A 10,950-nucleotide genomic window follows, 5' to 3' on the forward strand; every position below is an offset into this window, starting at 1 on the left:
TTATATTTCTTAACATTGGACGTGATCGTCTCTTACTAGGTTGCTAGCTACCGCTGCAACCCGGTTCTTAAGGAACATAATTAAAATTTCTTAATGTAATAAAAAAAATTTGTTTTAATTACAAGAAGTTTTTAACCCCATTAATTTTCTTTAAAATGAGCCATTGAACAACTCTCTACGATGTTCCAGTGCCAAGATATCTGTTGAATTACTAGCCTAAACTATAATTAAGTGGCGTATAAAATTTAGTATAGGCAAGAAGTCGTTTTTTATTATAACGAACCTAAAAAAATTAAGTAGCTAACTAAGCCCAATGTATGCAATGGTTTTTATTCCAGTGATCGTCTTTTAATGCAATTAATTTAAAACTGGACTATAGATCGCTCTTTAATGTAAAACATTGGACGTGATCGTCTCTTATTCTTATTTTTAGTATAGGCAAGAGGTCGTTCTTTATTATAACATCTATATAAATTTCTTTTATTACTTCATATACTATGGGCTACAGTTCGTTTCTTAATGTAATAAAAATAATTTGTTTTAATTACAAAAGGTTTTTAACCCCATTAATTTCCTTTAAAATGAACCATTGAACAACTCTCTACGATGTTCTAGTGCCAAGCTGTCTGTTGAATTAATAACCTATACTATAATTAGGTGGCATATAAAATTTAGTATAGGCAAGAGATCGTTCTTTATTATTATGTACAACCTCGCAGAGAATTTAATTTTTTAGCTTTTGTCACCCCAGTATCGGATTATGATGAGCTATATCGGTCCTTTATGTAAAAATTATTATCATATCTTATATGTAACTTTTATTTTATAAGTCTTCGATAGTCTAATGGTAAGTATGCCCACTTTTTACCTGGGAGAAGGGGGTTCGATTCCCCGTCGGGGAGAACTTTTAATATGTTGAATTAAAAGCACTATCTTTTCAATTTAAAATTTAAAAAAGAAACTTGTTTATTTACATTCTAGCTAAAATAATGAAGATGATATGAATGAACCAAAGTGTTCAGTTTATTTGGACTTGAGTTCGTTTTTTAACTATAAATACAAACAGGATAAAGCCTACGGTTTTTTCTTCTTTTAAATAGTAAGAGACGAAACTCAAACAATCAAGTAGCTAACTAAGTCCAATGTATGGAATGGTTTGTTATTTCAGTGATCGTCTTTTAATGTAAAAATATAAATACTGTAATCTTAACTATAGTGAAGTTGCGTACGCACGTTAGTATAGGGAAGAGTTCGATCTTTATTATAATTTTCTTTAATCTGTAATTTAGGTATCAGTAAAATCATATCATTACTATACCATTAACTAGTATAGGCTTATTTAGTATAGGAAAGAGTTCGTTCTTTATTATAACATAAGGGCAAAATTAAAAATTATATTCAGAAGTCCAAAAACATGGCAACAATGCTGGCTGATCTTAGTAAATTTAGAAAAATTTTACGAATGTTTTACCGGGATTACGAAAAATATTCAAAATTAAAGATTAAAATTATCTCTGAAAGAATGGATTTTGTTGAAAAGTCAGCTAGAGATGCTTTCGCAAAACCTCATAGTAATATCCAAAAGAAATGTTGCATGTTTAGTGAAAAGCTTTCAAGGTATGAACCGGCAACTGTGGAACAGTTTACAGATGTAATGGGAAATTTTATACATCACTGTGAATATATGGAGGCATAATTGTTCTTTACTTAGTTTCAGCTTTAATTCGATGATCCGGACTTTATGTACTAACTACATCCAAAGACTATGACGTCATTGATTAATAGTGTATATAAAAAATTAAGTTTTTAGTAAAAAAAAATTAATTCAAAAAAAAAATGAAGTACAAATAGCGCAAGATCTAGAGATTTCCTTTAAAATGAGCCATTGAACAACTCTCTACGATGTTCCAGTGCCAAGCTATCTGTGGAAAAGAAAGAAAGAAAAAAATATCCCGTTTGCGGAGAATAACGTGGTTAAAGTCAATTTTCTTGATTTTTAAGCCAATATATTTTCTTTGTTATTCAAGCCAAAGAGCAATAAGTTTCCTTAATAGGGGTTTTGGACAAGGTGGTTCTAATGGTGTAATTTTTGTTTTGATCTGACTCTTTTCTCCGGAGTTAGGGGTTTTTATATTTCTTAACATTGGACGTGATCGTCTCTTACTAGGTTGCTAGCTACCGCTGCAACCCGGATTGCTAGCTACCGCTGCAACCCGGATAATAACTTAAGCGATTCTAAACTGAAAAACTGACTCAGTCCAATATATGCAATGGTGTGCTTTTCTAATGATCGTCCTTTAATATAAACTATGGACTAAAGTTCGTTCTTTAATGTAAAAATTCGATCATCAAGCCTTTATGTAACCCGGATTAAAAAAATTATTATCATATCTTATATGTAACTTTTATTTTATAAGTCTTCGATAGTCTAATGGTAAGTATGCACACTTGTTACCTGGGAGAAGGGGGTTCTATTCCGCGTCGGGGAGAACTTTTAATATGTTGAATTAAAATCACTATCTTTTCAATTTAAAATTTAAAAAAGAAACTTGTTTATTTACATTCTAGCTAAAATAATGAAGATAATATTAATGAACCACAGTGTTCAGTTTCTTTGGACTTGAGTTCGTTTTTTAACTATAAATACAAACAGGAAAAAGCCTACGGCTTTTTCTTCTTTTAAATAGTAAGAGACGAAAGTCAAATGTAAAAAAATATAAATACTGTAATCTTAACTATAGTGAAGTTGCGTATAAAAGTTAGTATAGGGAAGAGTTCGATCTTTATTATAAATTACACACAGGAAAAAGCCTACGGCTTTTTCTTCTTTGAAATAGTGAGAGACGAGTCTCAAACATTCAGGTAGTTAGCTAATTCCAATGTATGCAATTGTTTGTTATTCCAATGATCGTCTTTTAATGTAACTAGGTTTCAGCCATCTCTACAGCCATGATACTGATGGAAAAAACATAATCCCTATTTATGTTTCAGTTAAAATGGGCTAGATGTCGTTCTGTATTGTAACTTCTTCTATGTAATGACTTAGTTCCTTGTACGAGCCCTCGACTTTTAGTAGATTAATATGTTATATAATCTTACATTTTGATACTGCCTTATATACGCTATTAATGAAACAGTTCAAGACAGGAAAATGTGGAGCTAGTGCCCTTAGAGAACGCAAATAGCTCTGACATGCCTCATTTGGGCTACAGTATAACGAATGCCCATGCTTTCTTGTGTCCCTGTAATTGATTTCACAATAATCCAAGCCGCCAAGGTAGAAATTAACCACTTTGTCAGTTGAAAATTTTAATGCTATATTATTTTCAAGGATATCAAAAGGAATTTGACCTAATTCAATATCCGTCGGATAGAGCTTGCAGATATCAGGGTGACATTGCCAAGTAACCTGCTGCCCAATTTTTGGTTTTGAATGTTTACTCAGATTGTTATAGGTGACTTCAGCCATCATAATTTCCTTGTCAGATCTAGTTTTAGAGCATTTTTCAGATAGTTGTCTCGTACTTTTCAGGACAGTTTGTTCTACTACACAGAGAATTTTTTGCCAAATATTCAGTAGAACTAAAAGAACTGTTTAAAACACAGTTAGAAATGCTTTTAACTTGAGTCGGTGTTCCAGGAATTTGTTCTAAATCATTAGTCTTACAAACACATTTACTAATAACCCTAACAGGCTCGTTTTCGCCATATTTGAAAAACATTGCTTTTCCTTCGCTGTTGATAGGTATGCTTGTATATATATTTTTATTGCTGCTACATAAACTGCAATTGCCCCTTCCAAAATTAATATGCGAATTTTCTAAGAAGTACGCCTCCGTATATTCACTGTGTTGTCGAACATTTTCCATTGCATCTATAAACTGTTCTGCAGTTGCCAATCCATACCTTGGAAGCTTTTCGTTAAACTGACAACATTTCTTTTGGATATTACTATGAAGCTTTGCCAAAGAATTTTTAGCCAACTTTTCAACAGCATCCGCTCTTTCAAAGAGAATTTTAATCTGTAATTTTGAATACTTTTCGTGATCCCGATAAAACATGCGTAAAATGTTTCTCAATTTACAAAGATCAGCCTGCATTTTTGACATCTTCTTGTATTTCTGAATGTAATTTTTCACTTTGTCCTTATGCGTTCTTCGGTACAACCTCGCAGAGAATTTAATTTTTTCATTATAGATTTTGTCACCCCAGTAACCCTCCTTGATCTTTTGTTTGGCTGTCTCAATTTTTACTTCTCAATACACCTGGACGGTTGAATACCTTTGCTTTTGGTTTTTCTTATATTTGATGCGGTAATCTTCATCATTGTGATAACTCTCCTTGAACTTTTGTTTGGCTGTCTCAATTTTTGCACGTCTATAATCTTCATCATTGTGATAACACATCTTGCTGTTTTGTTTTGCTCTCTCAATTATTACTTCTCGATACGCCTGGTCGGTTGAATACCTTTGTTTTGCTCTCTCAATTATTACTTCTCGATACGCCTGGTCGGTTGAATACCTTTGTTTTGCTTTCTCAATTTTTACTTCTCGATACGCCTGGTCGGTTGAATACCTTTGCTTTTTTTCTTTTCAAGATACTATCTCTGTTGTTTGTGTAGTACTGTTTTTTCAACTTGCGTGCAACTTGCTTGATTGAAACCATTATGTAATTATGAATGAGAACATTTACAGTTCTGACGCTTCTTATATAGTAATTATGACGTCACGGCTTAATGATTTTATTGACGTCATAGCGCAATGATATTATTTCATGACGTCATCAGAAACAACAATATAATTCCGTGTTTTTCTATTCACGTCATAGCTCTAATATAAAACTATGATGACATTCATTATTTATCTAGTAGGGATTCAGACAAGGTAATTCTAATGATGTACTTTTGTTTTGATCTGACTCTATTTTTAGGAGTTTTGTTATATTTCTTAGCATTGGACTGATCGTCTCTTACTAGGTTGCTAGCTACTGCTGCAACCCAAATTCACATATATATTTATTTATGAGAGGCAGCCTGGCCGAGTGGTCCAAGGCACTGGTGTTAGCCACCAGTCTCTTCGGAGGCGTGGGTTCAAATCTTACCGCTGGTATACGATTATGTTTGAAAGACTGCAGTGTGAAAAGACATCGAAAATGCAGTTTTTGGTGGAAAAATTTATTCTCTTTTAGAAATAATTTATTTTAGTTACAAAAGGTTTTTAACCCAATTAATTTCCTTTAAAATAAGCTATTGAACAACCCTCTACGATGTTCGAGTGCCAAGCTATCTCTGGATACAAAAAAAAAGAAAAGAGAAAAAAACATCCCGTTTGGGGAGAATAACATGGTTAAAGTCAATTTTCTTGATTTTCAAGCCAATATATTTCCCTTGCTGTTCAAGCCAAGGGACAGAAAGTTTCCTATACAGGGGTTTCGGACAAGGCGGTTCTAATGGTGTACTTTTTGTTTTGATCTGACTCCTTTTTTAGGAACTATGGGTTTTTATATTTCTTAACATTGGACGTGATCGTCTCTTACTAGGTTGCTAGCTACCGCTGCAACCCGGATATATTATATGCAACCCGGATAATATAAACCACTTTATATCAGTTACTATGGGCTAGAGATCGTTCTTTACTGTAACATTGATCAATCTTTAACATTAATTATAATCTTATTTTAGCTACAATGGGCTGGAAGTTTGTTCTTTAATGTAAACAAAGTCTAATGTATGCAATGGTTTGTTATTCAAATGATCGTCCTTTAATGTAACTTGCACACTTCAACAATTTGTTGATTATTGTGATTGGCCGATAAAACCTTTGGGCCGACGTTCAATTTGGTGTGTGAGCCTAAAAAGTCTTTTGCTAGGCGTTCAACTTCCCTCGGCCAAGTTGCTGACCACATCAGAATTTTATTTTCACCGCCAATTTGTCGAAAAATTTTCTTGATTTGTGGTTCAAAGCCCATATCAAGCATCCTATCTGCTTCGTCCAGGACGATGTAAGTACATCGCCTAAGGTTTATTTTTCTTGTTTCTAAAAATTCAATCATTCTCCCAGGAGTAGCAATACAAAGCTCAGATCCTTGTTCCAAATTTCTTATTTGCTGCAACTTTGGAGACCCACCGAAGACATATGTGCTTCTTATGCGAGACGACGCTAAATAATTGTCTGCCACAACTTTGATCTATTGTGCTAATTCTTTAGTTGGAGCCAAAATCAAAGCTATGGCTCCATCTCCTTTTTTAAGATTAGCCTGGTTTTTAATGCGGACGATCGATGGCAGTATATAGGCCAGCGTTTTACGTGATCCAGTTGATGCAACGCCTACCATATTTCTACCAGATAAGTCAATTGGCCAACCTTGTGCTTGGATTGGATTGGGACTATGTAATTCTTGTGATGTCAGCTGAGATTTTAAATTGTCAGGAAAACCAGATTCTTCGAATGACATGATTGGATGAGGGACGTCTACTCCTTCAACTAGAATTTCTTTAGAATCACGATAGCTGTCTACTTATTTTTTGGATCTTTTTACGACAGTACGATGGGGACTATAGAAATTCTTTTGTAATGGCTGTCGTTGGTAAGTGGCATCACGTCCTTGGTTTGAAAAATTACCACCTGAATTTTTAGACCCTTTAACTTCAAGTTGTGTTCAAGATTACGACGAAAGTATTGGTTGGGATTACCATCTCGTCTCATACTGTATTGGTTGGAGTCACTGGCAAACTTGCTGCTAAGATTGTTTAATCTTTTTTCGCGTGCTTCTGAGCGACCAGTATCCTGTTCTCGTGTAGGCTTGTAAAAAGTTCCATTGGAGTTTCGAGATCCTTCAAACCTGTCGTTGTGAGTAATATGATGGCGAGGTAAGCATTCTGTCGTGCCACCTGCTTGTCTTCGATTTAAATAACTTGAGTGCATGTTTCTATAACTATTATGGATCTTAATAAAGACCAGTGGTGGGGAATTTTAATACATTGTCTTTAAATATAACTGTACAGGCATATACAGGAGTTAAGTGGCATATACAAGTTAGAATAGGCAACAGATTGTTCCTTATAATAAACAAATGGTTTTTAACCCCATTAATTTCCTTCAAATGAGCCATTGAACAACTCTTTACGATGTTCCAGTGCCATGCTATCTGTTGAATTACTAACCTATGCTATAATTAAGTAGCGTATAAAATTTAGTATAGGCAAGAGGTCGTTCTTTATTATATGTTCATTCTTGCCCAAACTGCAAAGCCCATTTGGGAATCTTCAAGTCACACTAGAGATATTTGCAGAGGTACAGCTAAGGAGCCCTTTTCTAAATTTATTTTGGTTGTGAAATAGCTTTCTGGATTTTCTATTTTGATCTGTAATGAAGAAGTCTTGGAACGAGAAAGTCCCCTTAAATGTATTGTGTTTGTGGTTTATTTCAGCTATATTCTATGAAACTTGCATGAACTGAAACTTACTTAGTCCCCATTTATAATGAACCTTATTGATTCTTTGTGTTCATCAGAGAATTAGCCAACTACAAAAGTTAAATAAATGTTCTTTTCTAGGTTTTGGCTATCTCCACAGCCATAATACCAATGAAGCTTGCGTAACCTCCATTTATAACTGACTATAAGGATCCTTTACATTATTCATTGATTCAATGACTTTTAGGGGTATTTTTTTCTTTTTTCGAAAATAAGGCAAATTTTCTCAGGATCGTAACTTTTGATGGGTAAGACTAAACTTGATGAAAATTTTTGTTTTATCATAATATAAATACTTTAGTCATAACTATATTTAAGTTTCCTATGCAAGTTAGTATAAGCAAGAAATATTTCATCATTATAATGACGTCATATACACAATAGACCTCTTTTTCTTACCCCTGTTGCATCAATTACTATGAGATAGACTTTGTTCCTTACTGAAAAGTAGCTAAAAAGGTCCAATATACGCAGTCGTTAGTTCTTCTAATGGACTTTTTTAAATATTAGCTTTATTTAATCCATTTAGTATAGGCTAGAGTTCGTTGTTTGTTATAAATTAAATTACCATTTAGGTATCTGCCGTAACTCTTTCTTTTCAAAATTAAATTAGTTACTATGGGCTAGAGTTAGTTCTTTATCATAAAATAGCAAGAAGCGAACCTAAAACAATCAACTACCTAACTAAGTCCAATGTTTGTTATTCCAATGATCGTCTTTTAATGTAATTATGATTTATGTACAAAAATCAAATATCTTTGAAAAGACTGCAGTATGAAAAGACATCAAAAATACAATTTTTAGTGGAAAAAAGTATTCTCTTTTAAAAATAATTTATTTTAGTTACAAAAGATTTTTAAACCGATTAATTTCCTTTAAAATGAGCTATTGAACAACTCTCTACGATGTTCCAGTGTCAAGCTATCTGTGGAAAAGAAAAAAAAGAAAAAAAGAAAAAATATCCCGTTTAGGCCGAATGTTGTAGTAGCTGCCACTTTTCTTAATTTCCAAACCAATATATTTCCCTTGCTGTTCAAGCCAAGGGACAGAAAGTTTCCTATAGAGGGGGTTTCAGACAAGGCGGTTCTAATGGTGGACTTTTTGTTTTGATATGACTCTTTTTTAGGAATATTTCTTAACATTGGACGTAATCGTCTATTACTAGGTTGCTAGCTACCACTGCAACCCGGATGTTTGATATTAAATTACAAACAGGAAAAAGTCTATGGCTTTTTCTTAATTGGAATAGTAAGAGACGACCTGGCTACAAACAATGATTATGGTATCATTGATCAATCTTTAACATGAAATGTTCTTTACTGTAATGGTTTGTTCTTTACTAGGTTTCAGCCATCTCTAGAGCCATGATACTGATGGAAACTACATAATCCCTATTTATTTTTCAGTTAACATTGGTTAGGTACTATAATTAAGTGGCGTATAAAATTTAGTATAGGCAAGATGTCGGTCTTTATTATATCTTTTTTTAGGAGTTGGGGGGTTTTATATTTCTTAACATTGGAGGTGATCGTCTCTTACTAGGTTGATAGCTACCGCTGCAACCCGGATTTATCAGCCAAAAAAATTAGGTTCCCGGATATAATTTTCAATTATCATCTTTTAATGTAAAACACCTGGAACAGAAAATAAAGCTTAGCAAAGATTGCAAATAAAAAAGATGGGATTATTAGGCAAGAATATTTGGCTTCTTACTTAGATTCTCGATACGCCTGGTCAGTTGAATACCTTTGCTTTTCTCTTTTCAAGATGCTATCTCTGTTTTTTGGTAGTACTGTTTTTTTAACTTGCGTGTAGCTTGCTTTGATCTAACCATTATGTAATTCACGAATGAGACCATTTACATCTTTGTCGTTCTTAAGTAGTAAAACCACGTCGATACTTTATGTAGTAATATCCAATATTTAGTATAGGCAAGAGGTCGTTCTTTATTATAATACAACGCCATACCTAATTTAGTATAGCCAAGATGTCGTTCTTTATTATATTATATGTTATAAGTCTCCGATAGTACAGTGGTAAGTATCTCTGCCTGTCACGCGGAAGACCGGGTTTCGATTCCCTGTCGGAAAGAATTTTTAATATATTAAGTTTAAAGCAATATTTCTTAAATTACTCAGTTTAAGTTACCTTATTTCTAATACTCAGTTTAGCTACCTCCTAACCAAAACTTTAATATAAATTAGTATAGACAAGAGGTCGTTCTTTATTATAACTTAGTTTGATGTGAAATTACAAGCAGGAAAAAGCCTATGACTTTTTCTTAATTGGAATAGTAGGAGACGACCTGGCTACAAACTATGATTGACATCATTGATCAATCTTTAACATGAAATGTTCTTTACTGTAATGGTTTGTTCTTTTCTAGGTTTCAGCCATCTCTAAAGCCATGATACTGATGGAAATTGCATAATCCCTATTTATGTTTCATTTAACATGGGCTAGGTGTCATTCTTTATTGTAAAAAATTCAATGTGTACAATGGTTTGTTATTCCAATGATCGTCTTTTAATGTAATACTATACAGTTCGTTACTACGAACTGCTTGATTATAACTTGTGGCTTATTTATGCTACCATGTAGGTTTATGCGTAGATTTCTCCTTTTCAAAATTAAATTAGTTGCTATGGCCTAGAATTCGTTCTTCACCATAATCAACTATATCAGTCCTTTATGAAAACTTTGCTTACCTATACTATAGTTAAGTGGCCTATAAAATTTAGTATAGACAAGAGGTCGTTCCTTATTACATTCGAACATTTGAACCTTTTATAATTTATAATGATGCATAATATAAATACTGTAATCTTAACTATAGTGAAGTTGCGTATGCAAGTTAGTATAGGGAAGAGTTCGATCTTTATTAAGACATCAAAAATGCAGTTTTTGGTGGAAAAATTTATTCTCTTTTAGAAATAATTTATTTTAGTTACTATAGATTTTTAACCCAATTAATTTCCTTTAAAATGAGCTATTGAACAACCCTCTACGATGTTCCAGTGCCAAGCTATCTGTGGAAAAGAAAAAAAAAGAAAAAAATATCCCCTTTGGGGAGAATAACGTGGTTAAAGTGAATTTTCTTGATTTTCAAGCCAATATATTTCCCTTGCTGTTCAAGCCAAGGGACAGAAAGTTTCCTATACAGGGGTTTCGGACAAGGCGGTTCTAATGGTGTACTTTTTGTTTTGATCTGACTCCTTTGTTAGGAACTATGGGTTTTTATATTTCTTAACATTGATCGTCTCTTACTAGGTTGCTAGCTACCGCTGCAACCCGGACTATACTATAGTTAAGTGGCCTATAAAATTTAGTAAAAGCAAGAGGTCGTTCTTTATTATAACTTTAATATAATTACTTAACATTGGAGGTGATCGTCTCTTACTAGGTTGCTAGCTACCGCTGCAACCCGGACTACCCCTGGAACCACCATATATCAGTTACTACGGGTGAAAGATCGTT

General features: G+C 33.4%; 1 pseudogene; it reads right to left on the reverse strand.

Annotated features, from left to right (window-relative positions):
* Positions 1–5,760: 5,760 nt before the first annotated feature.
* LOC148939293 (putative ATP-dependent RNA helicase DDX5 pseudogene) lies at positions 5,761–6,923 on the reverse strand (annotated as a pseudogene).
* Positions 6,924–10,950: the final 4,027 nt, after the last annotated feature.

Source organism: Artemia sp. Qi Xiang Cuo, chromosome 21 (assembly GCF_049724085.1).
Source record: "Artemia sp. Qi Xiang Cuo chromosome 21, ASM4972408v1, whole genome shotgun sequence".
NCBI classification, from domain to species: Eukaryota; Metazoa; Arthropoda; class Branchiopoda; order Anostraca; family Artemiidae; genus Artemia; species Artemia sp. Qi Xiang Cuo.